At 36.3% G+C, this 24264-nt stretch overlaps 1 pseudogene; it reads right to left on the bottom strand.

Moving 5' to 3' along the window:
* Positions 1 to 21084, bottom strand: part of LOC109460534 (large ribosomal subunit protein mL45-like) — a 42397-nt pseudogene extending 21313 nt beyond the window's left edge.
* Positions 21085 to 24264: the final 3180 nt, after the last annotated feature.

Below are 24264 nucleotides of genomic sequence, written 5' to 3'. Positions count from 1 at the left end.
TGAGACACAACACTGAGGCCATGCCCTGAAAGGAAAATTTGGAAAGGATGGCACTGGGCTAATTGGTTTGATAAAGGGAAACACAGATAGCAAATATAGGAGGTTTCAAAGGCAAACCTCCCCTGTTTGCCTATGTCATATGGCAACATTGGACTCCCTTCTGCCCCTTCACAAGCCCATAAGGGCACCCTGGAGCAGTATCTGCAATTATGGGCTTAGTTCCATAGAGAATCATTGTCTCTTACTCCTGGAAGAACATTTAGGAGTCTTGAGGTCCAGAGTGTTTAAGCAACATTGAAACTCAATGGTTAATTGAGTTTCAAAACTCAATGCTTAACTGAGGCATGTATAGAAAAAAGACAATGTAACTACACAGACATCTGCTTTTGGCTTGATAGAGTGACTTGCAGAAGACCAAGGCTCCCATGGAGAACAATTAGAAAAACTGGACAAAATATAAAAAACACACACACAAAAAACAAAAAACTATTTGAAAGAATTGAGGAGATAATGAATCAGCCAGGACATGAGGGTCTAGATTGCAGGAAGATGAGAAGCAAGTTAATATAAGCACAATTACTTTGTCACATTTCTTCTGGGGGATTTGTCAATTCTTATGCATCAGGCTTACAAGCAAAAGGTCACAGAGAAGTCATTAGAGTTTGAAGTAAACTCGGGGACAGGGATAGAACTTGATGTCTGAGGCTGCAAAGGCAGCCAGGACGTGAGCCAGGATGTGAGGCAGCCAATGTTCCTGGGTGTGAGGGACAGAAGAGTGTTGCCAGTATTGAATATGTTTATTCTCTCACAGCATTTTCTTCTCAAGCTATTTAGGGCAAAAGGCTTATGAGAACCAAAAGCAGTTAGAAAACACAGAGAAGGTTTTGACAATCTCAAGGTTTTGGGAGACATAAAAACTGGTTTAGGAAGAGAAAGTCACTGGGAAACACTATAGGCTCTTACTAGTTGGAACCTTGAAGGGCTTCACCCTGGGAGTTGGGAGAAATGGGAAGACCTGTACAAAGATTGCAAAAGGTTCTCACTGGGGTGAGATAACCTGCCCTTCTGCTACCAGCAAGAGGATGGGAGAATCCTTTCAGAAGGAAGAAAAGATTATCCAGAACTTCAAAATTCTCCTATGTAAAGCCCACATTTATTCAAACTTATCAAGTTCAGCAAGAAGCAGGACCAAGAACAATGACAGATTATACTAGAAACAGATACACAGTTGACTCAAATATTGGAGTTATCTGTCATTGACTTTAAGATCATTGTGATTATTAATGTCTTCAAGAAGATAAATGACAAGATAAAGGGTTTGAAATACAAACTACAGAATAGAAAAACACAATGACTAAAATTTAAAACTCAATTTAGCAGGCTTAACGGCAGACAGAACTCAAGAGATTTTGTGATCTGGGAGATAGGTCACACAGGTCAGTATCAGAACTCAAGCACAATCTATGACGTGATTTCCCTGATAAGTCCAGTGACCATCTCTGGCACGTTACATAATCTTTACAACATTGTTGATTATATTCCCCATACTGTATTTCACATCCCCATGACTATATTGTGTCTGCTAATTTGCACTTTCTAATCTCTTCACTGTCGCCCCATTCCCTCCCCCTTTCCACCTAGCAATCAACAGTTTTTTCTCCTATATATCTGAGTCTATTTCTGTTTTGTTTGCTCATTTATTCTGTTCTTTAGGTTCCACATATGCATGTAAGTGAGATCACATGGTATTTGTCTTTCTCTAGACTTATAATGGGGATCACTTCATAGACTGTGTAGATGCATGGCCAATGCACTCTACACCTGAAGCTGAAGTAGAATAATATTCTATGTCAACTATAATTAAAAAATATGTATATATATATATATATATATATATATATATATATATATATATATACAGACATAGATATATATAGTCACTGGAGATGGAGTATAGCATAAGTTAATGGTATTGTAACAGTTATATAAGATGTCAGAGGGGTAGTAGCTTGGGGGAGTGGGGTTATCACTTTGTGAGGGATGTAAATGTCTAACTATTATGTTGCTTTCTACACGTAAAACTAATAAAAATTTTAAAAACCCTCAAGCACAAGATAAAAAAAATAGAACATAAAACACATATAAACTATAATACAAACTTTTAATACCATGTAATTGGAGTTCAGATGGGAAGGAGAAAGAGAATGGAGAAAATGCAATATATGAAGAGACTTTGGCTGAGATTTTTCCAAAATTGTTAAAAGACATCGAGTTACAGATTTAAGAAACAGTATCCTCGTGCAGTAGGTTATATAACAACAAAAGTAACCCACCTAGGCACATCATAATAAAACTGCTGAACACCAAAAATAAAAAGTCAATCTTAAAACCAGTCACACAATAAAAGAGATATTTCCTTCAATAGAAATGATGGAAGCCACAGGATGTGGCATGATTTCTCTAAAGTGCTGGAAGAGAATACACTGCCAATCTAGATTTCTATTGAAAGCAAAAACATTTTTCAAAGTGAAGGTGAAATGAAGACATTTCCAGATAGAAAAAAAAGAGAGAGAATTTGTCAGGAGCAGAAATGCACTAAAAGAAATATTAAAGAGAGTTCTTCAGGGACAAGAAAACTGGTCTTGATCCAAGATGGAAATACAAAATTGTAGGAAGGAATGAAGACCAAAAGAATGGGCAACAATATGCATAAATCTAAATGAAGATTGATCACATAATATATTAATAATAATATTTGGTGGGATTTAAAATAGATACAGAACTAAAATTCAAGACAATAAACTTTTAAAATGCAGTACAGTAAATGGTAAGTGACAGAAGGATCTGAAGTTCTAGTATTATCTAGGAAGTGGTAAAAGTATTGATTTATATTGGATTTTAAGTAAAGTTTAGGATTCATGTTGTAACCACTAGTGTAAAAAGAAAGAAATAAAAAGAATAAATGTTAAGAAAAGAATAGTAAAAATATGTATAACAAGAGTCAGAAACTAAAATAATTAAAAAGTAATATGTAATAAAAGCAAGGTCAGAAAGGAGTCAAAAAAGCAACATGTAAAGTTGAACAACAGGAATCAAATTATTAGGCAGTAAACGTATACCCAAATATACTACTAATTACATTAACTGTAAATGGTCTAAATGCTCTCTGATTAAAAGACAAAGATTCTTCAGACTAGATTAAAAACAACTGTGTGTCTGTTAATAAGATGAGCAACAACATAAAAATCTAAAGGCAAAAGGGGAAATATATACAACACAAATACTAACTTAAAAGCTAAAAACAAACTATTTTACCATCTGTAAAAATAAGAAAGCAAAAGGCACTTCTAGAAATAAAAAGTCATTTTATAACAATAAAATGGTCAAACCATCAGGAAAATGTAATAATTCTAAATTTCAAAAAACATAAGGTAATTACACCGTAGTAAACCTTGATAGAACTAAAAGCAGAAATAGACAAATACACAAACTTAATAGGAAATTTTAACACACCTCTCTCACAAAGTGATAGAACAAGATAAATATCAGTAAAGATAAAATCAGTCTGAATAACAGGATTAAAAAACTTGACCGATTTGACATACACGAAACATTACACTTGACAATGACAAAATGCACATTCTTTTCAAGTGTATTGGAAAAGTTTCCAATATTGACAATATGTTGGGCCATAGGAAAATAGTCACAAGGATTTTAAATAGTTGAAATAATTCAGAGTATGTTTTCTGACCTTTGAAATTAAACTAAATTGATAACAAAAAAACTCTAAAAATCTTCTAAACATTTCTACAAACATAATTCAAAATTTTTCTAAACCACACTTTTAAATTATTATTAAGTCCAAGGGGAAATCATAATGAAAATTAGAAAATATTTTAAAGTGAATAATGGTGAAAATATGTCATATCACTTTTTGTGGAATGTAGCTAATACTAGGCTTACACAAAAAATCATAGCACCAAATATGTGAGGAGAAAAAACCTGAAAATCAACAATTTTAGTATCCAATGTGAAGAAGTTTGAAAGGAAAAAAGAAAACAAAAACGTTTGAAAGGAAATGAAATTTTACTCAAAGAAATTAAAAGGAAATAATAAGAGCAGAAATGAATAAAACAGAAAAAAATACAACAGAAAAAAAACCACAAAGCCACAAGTTTTTTTTTTTTTTTTGAAAAGACTAATAAAATTGATGTTACTAGTAAGACACTTGAAAGAGAGTGAGAGAATACACATTATTATCAAAATCAGGAATGAAAAAAAAGAAGGCACCATTACAGATCCTGCAAACATTAAAAAAATCATAAGAAGGTACTTATCTTTAACTTTATCCACTAAATTTAAAAATTCACTTTCATGTGTATTGCTTAAAAGCATAACTTACCAAATCCTACATAAGAAGATATAGAAAATCTAAATTGTCCTATATTTACTTTAAAAGTTGAATCTGCAGTGAAAAATAACCTTCCCACAACGACACCTCTACTGTTGGTTAATGGTTTCACTGGTAAAATTTTCCAAGTATTTAGAAACATAATAGCCCTAATTTGAAAGAAACTCTTCATGGAATAGAAAAGAAAGAAGAACTATTAAGAGAGGATGATTTTGTTACAAAAACTTGTCAAGAACATTATAAGAAAACTAACAGTCATCTGTCTTGAGAATATAAATGTAAACATTAAAAAAAAAAAAAAGATGTCAAACCCAGCAACAAATTTTAAAAAATAGTATAGCACAACCAAGCAGGGTTTATTCTAGAAACACAAAGTTAGCTTAACATAAAAAAAAAAATTAGTGAATGCAATTTATCACGTTAAGAGAATAAAGAAAAATCATATAATCAATTCAACATACACAGAAAAAAGCATTTATAAAATTTAACACCTATTTATGAGTAAAAGAATTTAAACAACCTCTTAGCAAACTAGGAGTAAAATGGGAATTTCTCTTAAATTCATAAAGAGTACCAACATAAAACCTATAGGGAACAACAATGGTAAAATATTAAAGTTTTTTCTCTGAAACTGGAAATGAAATCAAGATGCTTGGTATCACCACTTCTATTAAAAATTGCACTGGAGGTCCTAAAAAATAATGAGCTAGAAAAAAATAAAAATTATAAGGGTTTGAGAGAAAAAGTAAAAGAAAAAGTGAAAATTAGAAGGAGTAAGCTTGTCATAATTCACATATTACATTTTCTTGTGTAGAAAATTCAGAAGATTTACCATCTGGAATTAATAGGTGAACCCAGCAAGTATGGTGGATACAAGACTAATATAAAAGATTACACTTTTTAACAATTAGAAAAAAATAGAAAATAAAACTTTAAAAGATATACTATTTATAATGACATCAAAATCCCGAAATATGAATTAAACAAAAAATGGTCAAAACTTCTGCACAGAAAACTATAAAATATTACTGAGAGAAATCAATGAAAACGGAAATAAATAGAACACTATGTATGGCCATGTATCAGAAACCTTAATATTATAAATACGTCAATTCTCCATAAACTGAGCTATAGATTAAATGCAATCTCATTCTCACAAGATAAATTTATATAATTCTAAGATTTAAGTAGAAATGCATAAAACCAAAAATAGCCAATATTTAAAAAGAAAATGCTCTATGTTGAATATTAGTTTTATCTTACAAGGTAGTATGTTTACATGACATTATTTTTATTTTTACAACAATGGAGGGTTTAATTCCTTGCCATCTGACTCCAACACAGGAACAAAGGCATAACTAAGATCTCAAGGAACTGGTGGGACCAATCCAAAAAGCCAAATCTACCGGTCTACTTACTCAGAATCTGCTAACTCAATTTAGGAAACATACAGAGTATAAATAAATGGCCAAACAAGATCTTTAGGGTTTCATAAAACAATCCTGGTCCTTGTAGACAGTTGTAAATTTGTTTGGATTTTGGCCCCGCCACTTCAGGGCTGCATGACTTGAGCAGGTAATTTAATTTCCTCAACAGTAAACATGAGATTTATTATTCTTTCCTAGGAGAGCTGCTGTGAGGAACAAAGATAAGATTTTTAAATATATAGTTTCCGGACAAATAGAAGATATTTAATGTTACTTTCCTTTCTTCCCACTTCAGATAAACATGCTGACCTTGTAGTTGTTGAAAATTATTAACTGAATATAAATTTGTTATCCAGGTTGAGGGGCCATTAAACTCATAATTCCAAGTTCGATGGAAAAATGTAATAATATCCCAAATTAGTTTCCTTTCATTGCAAATTCTGGCAAGCAGCTTTTGAATTTTTAGGGAAAGGGAAATCTGTGAGCTTTAAGATTTTACCAGTTTTGCTTGTGGGGTGGGGGTGTTCTGAGTTTGTAGGTGTATCCTTGCACCTCAAATGCTGAGTTTGATCCTTGGGAAGCAATGAAACCTTGAACAAATGTACAAAACGCTGTGATTTAAATGCTACTGCCAATAAATTGCTGGTGGATGCCAGGACTATAAGCAGAAAAGAATTCTGAGACTGTCTGAATTCACCAAAAAAAGAAGCAACATCTGCTCTGGGTGTGGGAGGTGGCAATGGCTGCACACATGCCATATTTCTCCAATGTACCCTTCTCCATGGTACACAGCATTTCTGAGGGAGAAATCCTCCTAGCTAAAAATGTTTTCAAGCTTCCACATGACAGATAGGTTGTATTTTGAATAGTCATTAAAAAGCAAACTATAGGATGACTAGAAATTTGGGTTTCTATAATTTATACGAGATTTGACAATTAAGTTTGCGAACTCATCCTAGAAAAAGTGCTACACACCTCATTGCTGAATATCACTACAGTCACCTTCGAAGTACTCCCCTTGGGAAGCTGTGCACCGATGCCAGTGCCTTATCTACCCTTCAAAACAATTTTGGAACTCTTTTTCTGGAAGGGCCATCAGAACTGTCATCTTGTTACCCTTGATGTCCTGAATGTCATCAAAATGTCTTCCTTTCAATATGTCCTTTATCTTTGGGTAATGAAAGAAGTCACTGGGGGCAAGATCAGGAGAGTAGGGAGGGTGTTCCAATAGTTATTTGTTTACTGGCTGAAAACTCCCTTTGCTTTTGTTCATCAGTGAGCTCCTTCCGGACCATTTTTGCACAGAACCTTTCTCATGCCAAGATTTTCAGTTAAGATTTTCCTGTTTCTCTATTGATGTTTACTTGGTTGGATATGCTTCTCACAGTCAGCCAATGTTTTATACTCATAATTCGATGAATTTTTGCTATATTTTTGTCAGTTCTGCTCGTTACTAGTCACCCTGACCTCTCTTCATCAGTGACACCTTCTCTCCCCTCAGAAAAATGTTTAATCCATTTGTATACTGCCATTTTCTTCATGGCATTATTCCCATAAACTTGGACTAACATGTCCCTGATTTCACTTCCACTCTTGCCAAGTTTAACAAGAAATTTAATGTTTGTTCATTGCTCTAATTCAAGCTCAAACATTCTCGTGATGGCACACAAAAACATGCAACAACAATAATGAACGCCACTCAGCAAGACACTGCCACATGTAGACACGAACACAGCTGTGAGACATTGATGCACCAAGGTTATGAAACCTTACTGAGCTGTTTGTACATTGCTGCCAACGTAAGTGCACGGTGGAAAGTTCGCGAAACTAATCGTCAGAACTCGTATGTTGTAAAAGGTTGTCTATGCAATATTTTTCAAAATTAAGAAACTCTGGATTTTTTAAAGGATAAAAAATAAAGTGAGGAGGTTATGAAGAGGTCCCCAAACTATTATACATAATGATTACTATATAGGATACATACATACAATTTTATCATTAAACAATACTATGATTCAGGTCAGCTTCATGATAAAGGAGTTGATCTCATGTGATAGAAAATGGACACAATGGATATCACTAGGAGTGTATAACTGATTACAAAGTCTAAGTAGCTAAAATTCCTATTTTTCTCCTTTCACCAAACACATAAATGGCTCTTTCCTGTTTTGTCAGTGTTTAGTTGGGGGTATTCCCAGCCTGAAAGCATTGCTACTGCCAAGACCAGACTTCCAGGAAGATGATGAGACACACTGTATAAAATCACACAGAATCAGTGGCACAGACCAAAAGAGGTCCCAAATGCCAATCTCTGGCATCATGCTGTGTTACCAAGCTCACCTGCATCTCCACTTGCAAGTTCCAGAAAATAAAGCAAATCAGTCAATATGGACAGTTGATCCTTTTATCAGTGCTATGATTTATAAATATCAAAATGTATAGGATCTTGGCTCTGGGTGGTAAGATGAAGAATACAACACACTTCATATATTTTAGGAGTTTTTGTGTTAGCATGTCAGCACATTTTCAGTTACTTTGATATATCTATGAAATACCCTTTTCCCCTGTTAGGTGGCAATTTGAGGGCGAATTTTTAAAAACATTTCTCAATATCATCATTCCTTGCATGTCAGCCTGTCCTGAACTTAACCAGAAAAAAGAATGCTGCCAAAGCTAATGAACCATGACTACAGAGAATAATTTTGAAAGAGACACTAGCCAATGAATATTTCAGTAGTTTATGTTAAGTACCCACAAGTTCTCTGTTTGTGTGTGTGTGTGTGTGTGTGTGTGTGTGTGTGGTGGTGGTGGTAGAAATACGTCCCTGTCTGCTCTTATTTCCTCTTAATCATTCTGTTCCTTGCCTGCACAATGAGGCCAATTTTTTCAGTGACGAACCAGATCTAGCACGGTGGCTCAGTGGACTCGTGGGATCATTTTACCCAGCAAAAGCATCTATAATTCATGGAAACCATAATTGACCTGATAAAATTCTCGGCGCCCTTACCCAGCTATAATTTTAATTTAACACATCCTATTTTAATAACAGCTTACACTATAATCTCCCTATTTCATTTACTTGCTGCTGTTTGAAAGGCAGCACTGCACACTTTCTGGACCTCAGTGCAAGGCTTCTGATTTTAAGATTATTAGCCAGGAGTTTCTTTTTCTTATGTTAATAAGTCATCTGAAACATTTGGAGTTGAATAAATTAATGCTTTTGAGAACTTCCAGGTATACCAGCTGCCTGACTATACACAAGGCATTGTTTGAGAGACGGAAGATGTTATGTATGATGCAGTCTCTGCCCTCATAAGCCTTCTGTATGCTTATCAAATTATACAATTAAATTCAACAATGACTCAGTGAGCATTTACTATGAATAGGATATCTTACAAAACTGCATGAGATACTCTGCCCTTGTTCTCAAGGTGATTAGGATCTTTTGTTCCAAATACTTTGAGATTTCTAGTGAAGTAATAATATATAGAATTTTACAAGTGTTGTGGTTCTAAATGAATACATTAATGTACATTCTCGTTTCATCCTCTCCACTGGAAAGCATTTTAAGTCAATGACTCTGTGATGCTCATTTTTTATATTTCCAATGCCAGGCCTCATGCAGACAGATATTCCTTGGGGATATATGCCTAAGGAGCCTACATGGCTACTGTGAAAAATAGACATGAAAATTTTTTTCAGTAATGTGTGGTAAGTGCTATAATAGAGGTGTTCTCAGGTACTATAGAAGGATAAAGGGAGGAATAACTCATCTGGAAAGGGCTTAATAAATGCTAGTTGAATAAATCAATAAAAAATGTTCAAGTGAAGTTGCTTGAAATGTAAGGAGCTTAAATTATTACTTTTCATCATCCCTTATAAAATAGTCTGGATATTCAAGTGCCATTACTTTTTGGAGCTTAGATAATTTTTATCTACCCTCAAGCAATTTCTTAATAGTTGTATTTTGTTTTTGTTGAATCACAACAATGATTATTTGTTCCCAAATTGGAGAAAGCATAAAGTGACCCATGGAACCAAAGACATGATTTCTTTGAGACAATCTTTTGAACTGGAACTTGGAGAATTTTGTGTTGGTGTAATTACCTTAAATAGAAACATTTAGAGAATTCTAACCAGGCATCAATGGAGCCAAAAGAGGGTGCCAGTGGAAGGTAGGCTATCCAATAAATATGTACTATCTATTGTGTGTCAGGCACTGGTGAAAAACAGAGTAATACACTGGTTCTGGCCTCAAGAAGCTCAGGGTAAACTGACATAAGAATGAGCAGGGAAAGAGCAAACTGAAGGTCTGGGCCGCATTTTGCCTTGCTGTCATGCAGTCATGTCACTCTTTATTGAAGATAGTGCTTCCCGAACTATGGACTCTGGTCCAGAAGCATTAGCTGTCTTCTTTGTTAGGATACTGGTGTGAGACTATCTCCACGAGAGGACAAGGGCAAGAACTAAAGGCAACAGCTAAAGATGCAAGAATGAAAGGACATCCACAGGCTGGGGGTCTTGGTAGTATCATTTAGTAGTGGAATCAATACTTTCAAAACCCACATCTGACTTCTTGCTTGGGGACAAAACAAAGCCTTATTTATTGAAGACTTCATTGGTTAGGTTTCCAGTTATATGGAGCCTAACATGTTTCCGGCAGCATGAAGTATATAGTTCAGAAATATTTCAAAGCTGACTTCATTTAAAGTCTAAAAGCAATAGCCACGTTCCCAGGGGATATGCCTTGTGGGAAATGTCTTTCCACTAACCAGAGAAAGTGCACTGCAAGCCTTATCTGGGCATCAAAAATAGTTTCATTTTTGTAGGGAAAAGTGGACAAATACATGCAAAAAAATGAAACTAGACCACTTTTTTACACCACATACAAGAATAAACTCAAAATGAATTAAAGACTTAAGATGCCAAACCATAAAACTCCAAGACAAAACATAGGCAGTAACCTCTCTGAGATTACTGTTAGTGATATTTTTTCTGATACATCTCTTTGGGCAAGGGAAACAAGTGAAAAAATAAACAAATAGGACCACATCAAACTAAAGAGTTTTTGCATAGAAAGGAAAACCATCAACAAAATGAAAAGACAACCTACTGAATGGGAGAAGATATTTGCCAATGATACATCCAATAAGGGGTTAACATCCAAACTTTATAAAGAACTTACACAACTCAACACCAAAAAACCCCAAACAATCCAATTAAAAAATGGGCAGAGGACCTGACTGGACATTTCTCCAAAGAGGACATACACATGGTCAACAGACATATGAAAAGATGCTCAACATCATTGCTCATCAGAGAAATGCAAATAAAATCACAATGAGATACCACCTCACTCCTGTCAGAATGACTATCATCAATAAATCAACAAACAAGTGTTGGCGAGGATGTGGAGAAAAGGGAACCGTCATGCATTGTGTTGGTGGGATTGCAAATTGGTTCAGCCACTATGGAAAAAAGTATGGAGGTTCTTTAAAAAATTAAAAATGGAAGTACCTTATGACCCAGCAATTCTACTTCTGGGTATTTATACAAAGAAATCCAAAACACTAATTCAAATAGATATACACACCACTATTTTCATTGCAGTTATTTATACTAGCCAAGATGTGGAAGCAACCTAAGTGCCATCAATAGATGAATGGATAAAGAATAGGTGGTACATATATACAATGGAATATTACTTGGCCGTAAAAAGAATGAAATCTTACCATCTGTGACAACATGGATTGGACTTAAAGAGTATTATACCAATTGAAATGAGTCAGATAGAGAAAGACAAATGCCACATAATCTCACTTATACATGGAATCTAAAGAACAGAATGAATGAACAAACAAAATAGAAAGAGATTCATAGATACAGAGATCAAACTGTATGGGAGGGAAGATTGTGTGAAAGAGGTGAAGGGATTAAGAAGTACAAATGGGTAGTTACAAAACAGTCACAGAAATGCAAAGTACAGCATAGGGAATACAGTCAATAATATGTAATAACTATGTATAGTGCCAGTTGAATACTAGACTAACCAAGGAGATCATGGTATAAATTATATAAATGTCTAATCACTATGCTGTACTCTTGAAACTAATATAAAATTGAATGTCAACTGTAGTAAAAAAGCAAAAGTTAATTAAAATTATGGTTAACCATAAGCAAAAAACCCCAAAATCGTTCCATTTGAAAAGAATGTGGATATTTATTAAAGAATTAGGTAAAAACTAGTTTCTATTTTTGTCAGTTCCCAATGAGGATTTTAAAATTTCTCAACATGGTAAACTTACACATCACTGTATAGGTTTGGTTCATTTTATTCTTAGTCTTAGAAATTGTCTTAATTTGTTTTTAAGCTCTTTCTATGTTTTATTTCAGCAATTTTATTTTAATTCCTAAGATCTCCTTTTTTCCCCTCTTTGTTTATTCTCTTCCTTTTTTTCTTTCTTTTTCCCCTTGGTTCTTCCCAGATCTCTTTTAGAGAGTGTTTAAAAAAGTTATGTTCTGTCTGTTCCCTAAAGCATTCTTGTTTCCCTGTGGTTAGTTTTTAAACTCAGAGTTGGTGTTCCTTCTCATTATTTGCTAATGACTTTGGGTATATAGTTATACAAAGGGTGCCAAAAAATGTATACACATTTTAAGATACGAAAACACTATATTAAAATTGAAATACTCAATATATACCGATAACAAAAGATGAATACAAGTCACGTGTATACATTTTTTTGGCACCCCCAGTATTTTAGAAAGAGCAACTGCAAGTCTGAGAATTGTGAGTATGGGTTTCTTCTGCTGCTTAGTAAGGTCTTTTTTTTTTTTTTTTTTTTTTTTTTAACTCTTCCTCACTCTTTCCCAAAGAGGAGAATTTTTACAATCTCAAAGCCTGTCAGTGTCTACCAGCAGGCTGAATTTAGAGTTTCTGCTGTCAGAGGACAGGCCCCTCAACAGTCTGAAGGAACAGGGCTTTATCCTGGAGCATCTATACTAAGCTCCAGAACCCTAAGCTCTCTGCAGGGAGTTCATTCCATTTCTTTAGAACAGAATTCTTTCTTTTTTTGCTTGAGGGCAAACACATGTTTCAGTCACTCTGAATATGGAGACTCGGGGGGAGTGGCAGACAAAGCTGTTTGCCTCCAGACATTCAAATTTACCTCCAACACACACATTGAATTAGCCCCGCATCTCACCTTTGCCTCTTTCACTCCTACTGTTTCTGGCCCCAGAATCTCTCCAATGTTCTACCTTGTACATTGACTCATGTTGATCTACAATTTTCTCCAACTCCTCATAGCTGTACTGTGGACTGTGATTCTACCTACCACCATTTTATCAGTTCACAGGAATCTTCCACTTACTTTCCATCTTCCAGAAGTTTGTTAAACTCTGTTTCTGGTATACCCCGCTACATTTCTGTTTATTATACTATGAGTTTACTATTTCTTTTACTTCTAACTTCTCTTTCAGTGGGGCCTCAGGCAAGACAGAAGGCATGCCCATAATCGGCCCACAGTTACTACCATAATTCTGTTATTTTAAATGTCACTTTTTCTCCTGTCCTCTTATTTCACCTTCTTACTGGCAGTTCCCCCCAAATGCCCTGCTCAACCCTGGTCTGTGGGATTCCTGTATCCCCAACCTCCCACTCTGTTCTCCTGACTCTTTATTACAGAAACTCAAAATATCACTCTTGCAATATTAAGGGTAGAAGTATTCAGAGGAAGAAACTAAGAATTCAGCATCAAAGCTAGAATATTCTTTAGCCATTAGGGATAACAGAAATGCTGACAACACTCATATATTACTAATTTTCACCCTGTGATGCTTATTTTCTGCCTTCCTTCCCTACTTTATAAGATCCTTGAAAGAGATACTTGTGTACAATTATGAACCTGGAACATGGAAGATACTCAGTACACGCAAAAAGAGAAAATGAATTATAGTATCTATTTGGTACAATTATAAAATTAAATCTGGGAGGAAAAGCAACTGGCCTGAGAGAACACAGGGCACTGATTAGCTGAGAGGGACCTAGAAAGCTCTCAAACGACAGACTCTTTGTGGCTTTTTAGTGTGTAGATCAGACTGCCACGAGCTTGATGTCTTGAAGTAGGTCGAAAATGTCAAAGCAGGAAGGTATCCCCTTTGACTCCATTAGTGTTAAGCTTTTCAGGGAACAGAATAAAAGGACCAGACCTACTATGTATAGGACTATAAAGCTGAGTGGTTAGGTGACTGAGAAGATTTGGTGCCTTTATTCTGAAGGCCTAAGACAATATCCAGGAACTCCATATTTCATCCACCCAGACTAAGGCTGGAGGGTCAACAAGAAAGAACTCTGGACTCTTCAGCTTACAGTCAAGCAGAAGCCATCACTTTCCTCCTATGCAGTAGACAGCTCCCTGCTCCCAGCCACCCTGAACACTCAAGAGGCTGTGCTCTGGGAGGGAATGGATGAGCCTTTCTGGAGAGAGCATCCCTGTTAGCATCCCTGAGGCGACCACACCTATGCTGCGCTGTCTTACGGATAGAGAAGAGGTAGGGAGTGAGATCACCATCACAAACCTCGTAGTCGTCGGTGTTTCAGCAGCAGCTGCAGTCACCCTGCCTTACAGTTCATGGAGCAACACACACTCCCAAACACTGATAAAAACATCATGTCCTTGTTTTGCAGGGAAGTCACAACTCTGCTTAGCAAACTGAATATAGATCAGATAAAGTCACTGAGTTATGATTCAAATATAGATAGGTAATACCTATTAGAAGTGTCTACTTTAGAAAACTTTGGGCTTTCCTTTAGAAAAAGTTTTTTGTTTTTCTTTTTAAATACAGTTAATTTATCTTTCAGTACAATCATTGGTTAACCAAATTAATTTTTGTTTTGGCTAAAGTGAACCACAGTATAAGGTGAAACTCTTATTCTAAAACATTTACAAAATATCTAATTTGTACCATTCATGGTAGATATAAGTATAAATACAGAGACTCTATGGCTGAGTGGTCCTGAGCTTGTTTTCTCTAGCCAAGAAGATTAATATGGAGTACCTCCTTTAGATAAAAAAATATAAACATTTAGGTCAAATTGTCTTGGAGATTTAGGTTTAAGAGTACCTAAAATCTGTCTCAAAAACAGTATTTTGCTTATAGTTATGTCACCTTATGTCTTAAAATATTTTCTTTTCACCTTTTACAAATTCACCTAAGTCCTTTAAGTCCCCCTACAGAGAAAAATCTAGTGATTTATTCCTAACCTGTATTTTCACTGAAGTATTTCTAACAAGCCATATAGCAATAGTTACACATCAGAGAGCCAACGATTAAAGAAATGCACATTTTCAAAAAAACAATCTATCTTAAATATACAAACAGATCTTAAAACTCAACAAAACAAACAACCTGATTAAAAAGTGGAGCAAAGACCTTAACAGACACTTCACCAAAGAAGACATACAGGTTGCAAATATGCACATGATAAGATGCTCAACATCATGTGTCATCAAGGGAAATAAAAATTAAAACAACGAGATACTGCTACTATTAGAATGGTGAAGATCCAGAAAACTGACAACACCAAATTCTGGCAAGAATGTGAAGCAACAGGAACTCTCATTCTTTGTTGGTGAGAATACACAATGGTACAGACACTGTGGAAGACAGTTTGGTGGTTTCTTGCTAAATGAAACGTACTCATAGCATATGATCCACGAACCACGCCTCTTGGTATTACATACATATCCAAAGGAGTTGAAGACTTATATCCACACAAAAACCTGCACATGGATGTTTATAGCACTTTTATTCACAATTGCCAAAACTTGGAAGCAACCAAGATGTCCTTCAGTAGGTAAATAAACAGTGGTACATTCAGACAGTGGAATATTATTCAATGCTAAAAAGAAATGAGCTATCAAACCATGAAAAGATATGGAGGAACCTTAAATGTATATTACTAAGTGAAAGAAGCCAATTTGAAAAGCCTATATACTGTGTGATTCCAACTACATGACATTTTGGAAAAGGCACAACTATGGAGATAGTAAAAGATCAGTGATTACCAGGGGGAGGGAAGAATGAATATGTGGAATACAGTGGATTTTTAGGACAGTGAAAATACTTTGTATGAAACTATTATGGTGGATACATGTCTTTATAAATTTGTCCTAATCCATAGAACATACAGCACCAAGAATGAACCCTAGTGTAAACTATGGACTCTGGGTTATCATGATCTGTCAGTGTAAGGTCACCAGTTGTATCTCATGTATCATTCTGGTGAGGGATGCTGATAACAGGGGAGGCTGTGTGTATGTGGGGCGGGGCAGGGGCTATGGGAAATCTCTGTTGCTTTCTCTCAATTTTGCTGTGAACCTAAAACTGCTCTAAAAAATCAAGTCCACAAAAAAACAAACAAAACCAATAACTCATTCACCAAGACAACTGAGCAGCTTTCAAATGTGAAAATCTAAGCAGCTCCTGAAATTAGGACAGATTGAATCAAATTCTCCTACAAATATGTCATGTGTAACATTATGAAGATGAGTGAATTATCCCATCAAACCTCTGGAAACAGTAAACTGCCAGTGGCCAAGGAAGAAGACACCTTGTTGTATTCCATTCTAGGCAATACTAGTCCTCCAGCATTACTGGCAAAGGAGAGCAAACTCACAGCAAACAGTGAGTCGTTCCACTTCTGGGCAAACCTACCTGGGGCCCAGGCCTGGCGAGCTTTGATTGCTCTTCAGTCCATGGCTCTTCCAGGAAGATGCCACTGAGTGGAACAGAGAAAACAATGCACAAAGGCAACAATGTGATACATTATTTACAAGTATTTCACAAGGTCAATGTGCCAAAACAACACGAGAGCCCTCACGAGTTTCTCTGGATTGGCTTTTTGTGAGACTCAAATTCTTTCTCTCATGGGCTCACCTCTGTTTTTTTATACAAACGCCTCTCAAACCCTTCTTTTAAGTTATATTTGTTATATAAGAATAGATGTTATGTTGTTTAATCATAATTAAACACATCAATAAATAGAGCAGGAGGAAACTTGGAAGTGATGGATGTTATTTATGGCATTGATTTTGGTGATGGTTTAATGGATGTATACTTATCTCCAAACTCATCAAGTTGTATACATATCTACAGCTTTTCGTATGTCAATCATAAAAAAAAATGTAAAATTTCAAAACAAAACAATAACTCCTCCCCAAATCTTTTCAAAAGGAACTGATGAAATCACATTTAATTCTGCCTTTCATTACCATTTGTATTGTTTGCAGATAGCTTCTCATTTTAATCTCATTATCATAATCTATAACCCACCAGGAATGATAGATTCTAAGTTTTAGTCTTTATTGGGAGTCCTGAATTCTACTTGACTAAACTCCTACTGTGTCCTTGTATGACTTCAATTTCATGATTGCAATAAAGCAAAGCCTTTTACTGTCTTGAATATATTCATTGATACCTTATTTTTTCTCTCTTTCCCTCCCACGCCCTAATATTATTCCTTCTTTATTCATAATAGATTCTCCTTTTGCATATCCCCTTTGGTCAGTACAATCCACTCAACTATTTTGTGTCAACTTTTTTGAGGTATAATATACATGCAAAAAAATTCAAAAAGTTTAAGTGACTACTGCAGTAAGTTTTGACAAATGTACACGTAGGTAACTGCCATTACAATCATGCTATGGAATATTTCTATTATTCCCCAAAGTTCCTTCATGCACCTCTATGGTCAATCTACTCCCTTCATCCAAACCAGTGCAAGCACTGATCTTTCTTTCACTATACGTTTGCCTTTTTAAAAAAAGTTCATATAAATGGAATACTATACTGTGTAGTTTTTAAGTGTGGTTTCTTTCACTTAGCATAATACTTTCAAGACTCACCATGATGGTGCGTGCATCAGTTGTTAGTTCCTTTTTCTTGCTGCGTAGTTGTATGAATGTATCAACATATGTTTATCCATTCACCAGTTGACATCATTTGGATTATCTCCAGTTTGTGGCTGTCATGAATAAAGCTGCTATAAACATCTGAGTACAAATTTTTGTGTAAATGAAATGTTTTGATTTTTCTAGGTGAATAACAAAGGGTAGAATTGCTGGGTCATATGGTAAGTATATGTTTAACATTTTAATAAACTGTCAAATTTCTCCAAGGGGCTCTGTCATTTTACACTTCCAATAGCATCGTGTGAGAGTTTTAGTTGTCCCATATCCTTGCCAGCACTTGGTATGGTCTGTCCTTTTAACGCTAACCATTCAAGTGGGTGGGCAGATGCCTCTCACTATGGGTTTACAGCTACCATCTTGCTATTTGCTCTTTATTTGTCCCAGTTTTTCTTTGTTCCCTTTCCCCTCTGTTTCTGCCTTCTTTTGAATTTATTGGCTTATGGATTATTGCTTGTGACATACTTCAATATACCTCAAATGACCTCTGCTCAAGGCCAATTACGACTCTAGAGACTTTATTCAGTCAGAGGGAACTCATGATCCACCATCCTAAAATGGATCTGAGAACTTGACCACACATCATCAGCATAAAGAAGAGATGCTGAAGTTTGATTTGGGGAAGAGTAACGATCAATGGAGTAGGGATGAAGGAAGCACAGATGTGAAAACAGAGCTCCTGAAAATTCAGCTGTTGGTTTTTAAAGCTATTACATACTCTTGAAGCAGTCTCCCTTTAAGAAAACCAATGAGGCAGGAAAAAAACAATTTAGTATTATTTTTAAGTATATTCTCCATTGATGTGATAAATTTTATTAAGGGTAGGTGAAGAGGAAATAATCTTTAAATAAAATAAAATGCCCAGATACAAAAATGATGTCCCAGTTCTTCATACAGTATAGTGTAAATCAGGGATTAAATTTACAGCATTACTGAACATGAAGAATTACTCCCTAAGAGCTGTACCTGGAGGCATGGCAGCAGAAACACACAGCATTTCAATAAGAAAAAGAGACGTGGTATCTCCTTCTGTTGAGATGGATTGATTTATGGTTGGGGAAACATTAATTAAAGGTTTGAAAGCGAAACCGATGAAGCACAGGAAATGAAAAAAGTAAAAAGTGAGTCTGCTGAAGAAGGGCAGGGAATCTATACTTTCCACAAAGCAGGAGTTAGTTTTCCAGCACTGATCATAACACACCGATAGCAACCTTTCTAAATAGCTCAATTTAGGCATGTTTATTAATAAAATCTATTATTTAAAGAAAAACATGGAGAAGTTCAATGGCTATATACATATATTCTTACAGGGTGGGAAATTGTGTTATTAATATTTATCTGGCTGTTGATAGTGAATAGATCAAAGAAGTTAAGTCACAGGGATAGGAAAATTTCCTGTCAAGAAAAGGACTCGTCATGAATGAATTCCTTTCACTCTATTATTTCTTTCAGATTTCTTTTTTCCATTCCTTTTCTTTCCTTTCCTCCTCCCCCTCCATCACCTCCCCCTTTGTTTTTGTCTTCCTTTTTTTTAAAGAAACACTGCACTGGTCCTCAGACATGCAATTGAAGACAAATACAGAATCACTATTCAATCAAAGTATGGGTGTCTCATACATGTTAAATAAGGTAATCTCTGTAAAACAGTCAATCATTCCTTCTTTTACTTCTTGACAGACTACCTGGAGATATGTAAATTATTGATTCCATCTGATTTATTGCCACTGGGGAGTGTTTATTTTTTGAAGGCAGGTATAAATAAAGCTCAGTTACTTTCCAGAAAAGCTGCAAAGTAAGGTTAATATAAAGCTCAAGTGTAGTTCTTCTCTTCCAGATGCCATCCCAGACATGGAAGTTTACAGAGGGAAACATACTACTTTTTAGGGTCTGCTAAAGTGATCAGCTGAGGGGAAAATTACCAAGCTACAGTTGTAATCAACTATTCTAAAATAGTCTTCCTGAATGGCCAAGAAAATTTGAGTGCTTTATAATTTTTTTCTGGATTTTTGTCTCTCTCTTTTTTTTTTCCTTAGTGGGGGAAGTGGAAGTAAGTCTGATAATGTGGCTTCCATATAAAACCTTTTTCCTTAGTGTGAGATAGGATTGACTGTGAGGTGTTTTTCTTACACTACTTTTCTCATTTTCTTTACCTATTATTCTTGCTCTCATCATCTGACATAAAACCTATCTGCCTAAATATATTATTTCAAAACTAAATGGAAAATGAGGAGGAGGAAAAGTCATTTTTAAAACCCTCTGAAGTTTACATTTCTAAATTAGCCCACAAAAGAGTTATGGACGGGCAAGACTCAAATCCCACTCACTTCCCAAGGCATATGGCCTCTCTGCTCTAATCAGGTAATGTACCATTTATGAATTAATGGTTTATCAATTGTATCTGAACTAATGGATTCTAAACATGATTTACAACGTATTAGAAACTGAAAATATTGAAATGTGGAAGTAATCATCTTTGTTAGTACATTTAAGGCATGTCCGTAATTTCTGCTTTGCCAAGCCATATAAAAAACCAAGTTTGTGCCGGGCAATGGTCCAGACATAATAGGCTATAAGGATGGTTAGTAATGAGAACAAAATAGATAATGTACCATGTAAAATATCAAAATTTGTCAGATGTGCCATGATAATGTAGAGAAAAAGAGTAAAAGCCTCTAAGAATTCCCACTTAGTTATTAACAGCAAAATTGCTGGTTTCTAGGAGTTGATTCTGGGATATTCAGTTCCTATTCATGTGGTCTCTACATGTTCTGTCAGCAAACCACCCCCAGGGCCTCCATGAACTATGGACCCATCTTCATTAACTGACCTCTTAGGAAAAAAATCCCTACATAGTCAAGGTGAGAAAAGGCAAATGCACGTTCACACTCATTTGGGTGTAGTGTAAGAGGCCTGGGATTTAGAACCAAACGGATGCAGCTTCCTCTCCCAGTCTCCTCCAGTTACCACCAACGTGGTCCTGAGAAAGTCTATGAACTCCTGTGGGTCTCGGTTTTCTCATCTGGAAAATGAGATTGTTGTGGGGTTGCTTTCAGGATTAAATAAGATAAGGCAGACATAGCATTCTTCAAGAATGACATACCTCTCCTTCTATTCCAGGTACATTCTCAACCTTCAGGTAAAATGGACACTTGGTCTTTAAGAAATCTTCCCCTTTCTTCTCTGAAAGCATTTGGCAGACAGCAATTGGCATGAAAGCATGTGAGCTCCTTCTCACATCTTTATGTGCCTCACCAGACTGCAGCGTCCACTGGCGCATAACCCCTTTCATATGTTACCTGGCTCTATCCACGCGGCAGCTGTGAAGCAGACCAATTCCAACTACTGCATTCCTCTCTCCAGAAGCAGTGAGTCAGGCTGAAACAAACAGTGGAGTCATAAGTGTCTGCAAATCTGGTTTAAACAGCACCCATTTCTGGGGTAGGTGAACTTGAAAGAACTGATGCAGAAATACATTTTAGAGAGGATGAATTTCAGAATTTGTGCCCTCTTGTTTTTTGGTTAAACCTCTTGTTTTGACCCAAACTAGAAAGTCACCATTATAATTGTGGGTGGAAGTAGGGCTCATAAAAAATGATGTTCTTTTAATTTTTCAAGGCCAAACTTGAATGAATTTGGGTATTACTCTTTTGGCAGTAGTAAAGCTAAGATCAGCAGGAAGGAATATAATTTTGCATCTCTGATTCAGAAAATTTATGTGCTGTGTAACCCTATAAAGTTAAGGATTGCCAGTCTCACAAGCTCTGTTTTATTTGGGTTATTCATCAATGGATATGTGAATAAAAGTCTATTTTAAGACACACTGTTTGAAATAACATTTTAAAAGAAATACTTTTAAAAATATTAAACCAATGTATTTTTCATTTATCATAAATCCACTTCTCTATGACTCTCCACCCCTTGCTTTAGTGGTTGTTGGATATTTCCTAGAACAAATAACTCATGATCAAATTTTGAGTTTCAAAATTAAATTATTCCTGAGTTTGCAGCTAGATGATAGTCTTGAAAACCAAGCTTTTCTGGGAAGAATATGCTTTGTAAGTGCCAAAATCTTCTTTTTACATTGCAAAAGCATAAGAAACGGGTAAGAGCCTGGATGCTTTTCCTCTCAGCCTCAGCACAGAGAGAAGGGAAGCTACCAGGGGAGGCTCTGACCCACAGGCAGAGGAAACTCTTCTAGTGGAGAGACGACCTGGAGTGCTCTTGAGGAGATGAAATTAGGGTACCCCTGCCTGGGTCCCTGACATGGAGTCAGATGCCCTGACTGCCCTGGACCACGATGGAATAAGACAGTAAGGAGCAGGGGAGCACATACCACCTTATTTTGGCTACAGCTAGAGAATGCCATGGAGGTGTCCTACAGCCACGGGATTGAGTACAGGAGAGCAGACAGAGCACGCGACGTTTAGGCAGAGGTGGCACTCACACCCCTGCTTCCATGTGGCGTGGGAGGGATTCAGACCTAAAGGACTCTCTTGGTGTGTGGGGGTGTGTGGGGAGGATGGGGGATTTGGCAGGTAACTAAGAATTAAGAAGCAACTTACCTTCCAGGGGAGAAGAAATGGGGTAAAAAGCAGCTGGAGGGCAGATGAAAAATGCATTGAGATTCAGGGGTGCTGCCATTCAAACACACACCAAACTGCCACACCCCATCCCAAAGTCAGTGAGAGCCAACGTGAGTCCAGATACTTCCCTTCCTACCATCACAGTGTTACCTGAACTTTACCTTGTGTCAAAAAGCCTCTCAGGGAGAAAGGGGAGATAAGGAGAATCTGCCTTGAAAGACCAAGCACCTTCCCCAAACAAAAAGTATTTTACATTTTAAAAATCTGAGTAATCTTGAATGGCCTATTTTGTGGTGGAAGTTGTTTAGGGTTTGCTACTGAAAGGAAATGGGGGCTCATGAGCCATAAATTAATGAATTCCCTGCATATCTGAGTTGTAGTTTTTGTTACTCTTTGGAGGACCAATCAAGAAATTCTGGTTTGCCCAAAGCTCAGGGCTTGAACTATATGAATTAACCATTAGAAATAACATTTGCCTACTCATATGACAGGATTATTATTATTAAAAAATAGAAAAAAGAGTCTTCAATTAACTGTATACAAAGCTACTGAGTATTGTTCTATGTATTCAATTAATATGTGTCAATGTGTATGTGTGTTGTCACTCTGGTGTTTTGGAGTTTCAATTAGCAGAGGGGTCAAATCAAAGTCATCAGTTATTTTGTCCAAAAGAACCTAGAGGCACGAATCAGCGGAGATCTCAAACATAATCAGCCTAACATCTAGAGCCCCAAAGTAGCAAGCTAAGCTAGGGTTAATTTATATTATACAGTAGGAGAGCCCTAGCAAGAGAGTCCTTGAAACCAATCTGGCCAAACCAAAATATATATATCTGTTTCTGGTAACCTAACACAAACATTTGTTTTCAATTCAGTAGATCTTGACTGAAATGTACAGATCATCTCAAAAGTAACCCATTAAAACCAGTGATTTAAGTTGAGCTCCCCACAAAACAGACCCTGACATAAGGACCTGAGTGCACACAGTTTCTTAGGGAGCTGATCCCAGCAGGAATGCAGGAGAGGGGTAAAGGGAGACAGGGGAATGCGAAAAAATTAGTATCGAGCAAGATAGTATAGAGGTGACTACTGTGGGCAATGAGGCTCAGTCCCACTGGGAACCTCTGAGTGAAGATATCACCCCGGACTTATACCACCCAGAGCTGGGACTTATTTTCCAACTGCCTCTCATTAGCGGAAGGATGACCCTGGGGCATCAGTTGAGTCCAGTACTCTGCCCTGCCCCACGCAGGACTAAGCGTGCCAAAGAAAGCCCTCTAAAGGAAAGTGAAAAACACAGTGGAAGCCACCAGTGTCACAGGTACAGGAAAGCTAATGATGTTTACCAGGTGCTGGGGCAAATTCAAAGTTGGGGAAGAGCGAATAGGGCATTTCTGGAAGCAGCAAAAATGTCTGTGTTATTAAATAATGATAAACACTGGAAGGCACATGTGTTCTGGCAGAATCCACACAAAGTGTGAACTTGTTATACAAAACCTTATCAGAGTAGATTTGTGTAGCTTGTAGATTTAAGCTACTACCACCTATCTAATGATTCTTTGACATTCTACTCAACTGAGTAGATCCATGAGAAGTTTGCAAGAGACAAAAAAGATTTTTAAAAGATTGACTGCTGGAATCCAAAGTAAACTGTGAAAACTAATCCTTCTCTGTATATCCCTAATGAGATGAGGTTCAAGGTAGACCAGTTATACTTGAGAAATAAAAAGAAAGCAAATTTTAAAAATGTTTGGTTCTTAGGTGCTTGGGATTATGGTCCTGGGGAATTATGGGTTGCATACCTTTAGAATGGACACTCAAATTGTGGTTATTAATTATTTAAGAAACATAGCTCTCCCCTCAAATAATTTAAAT

This window comes from Rhinolophus sinicus, chromosome 5 (assembly GCF_057876585.1).
Source record: "Rhinolophus sinicus isolate RSI-liver-muscle chromosome 5, RSI-T2T, whole genome shotgun sequence".
NCBI classification, from domain to species: Eukaryota; Metazoa; Chordata; class Mammalia; order Chiroptera; family Rhinolophidae; genus Rhinolophus; species Rhinolophus sinicus.
Note: the sequence above shows the minus strand (reverse complement) of the source record. Positions and strands in the feature narration are given on the sequence as shown.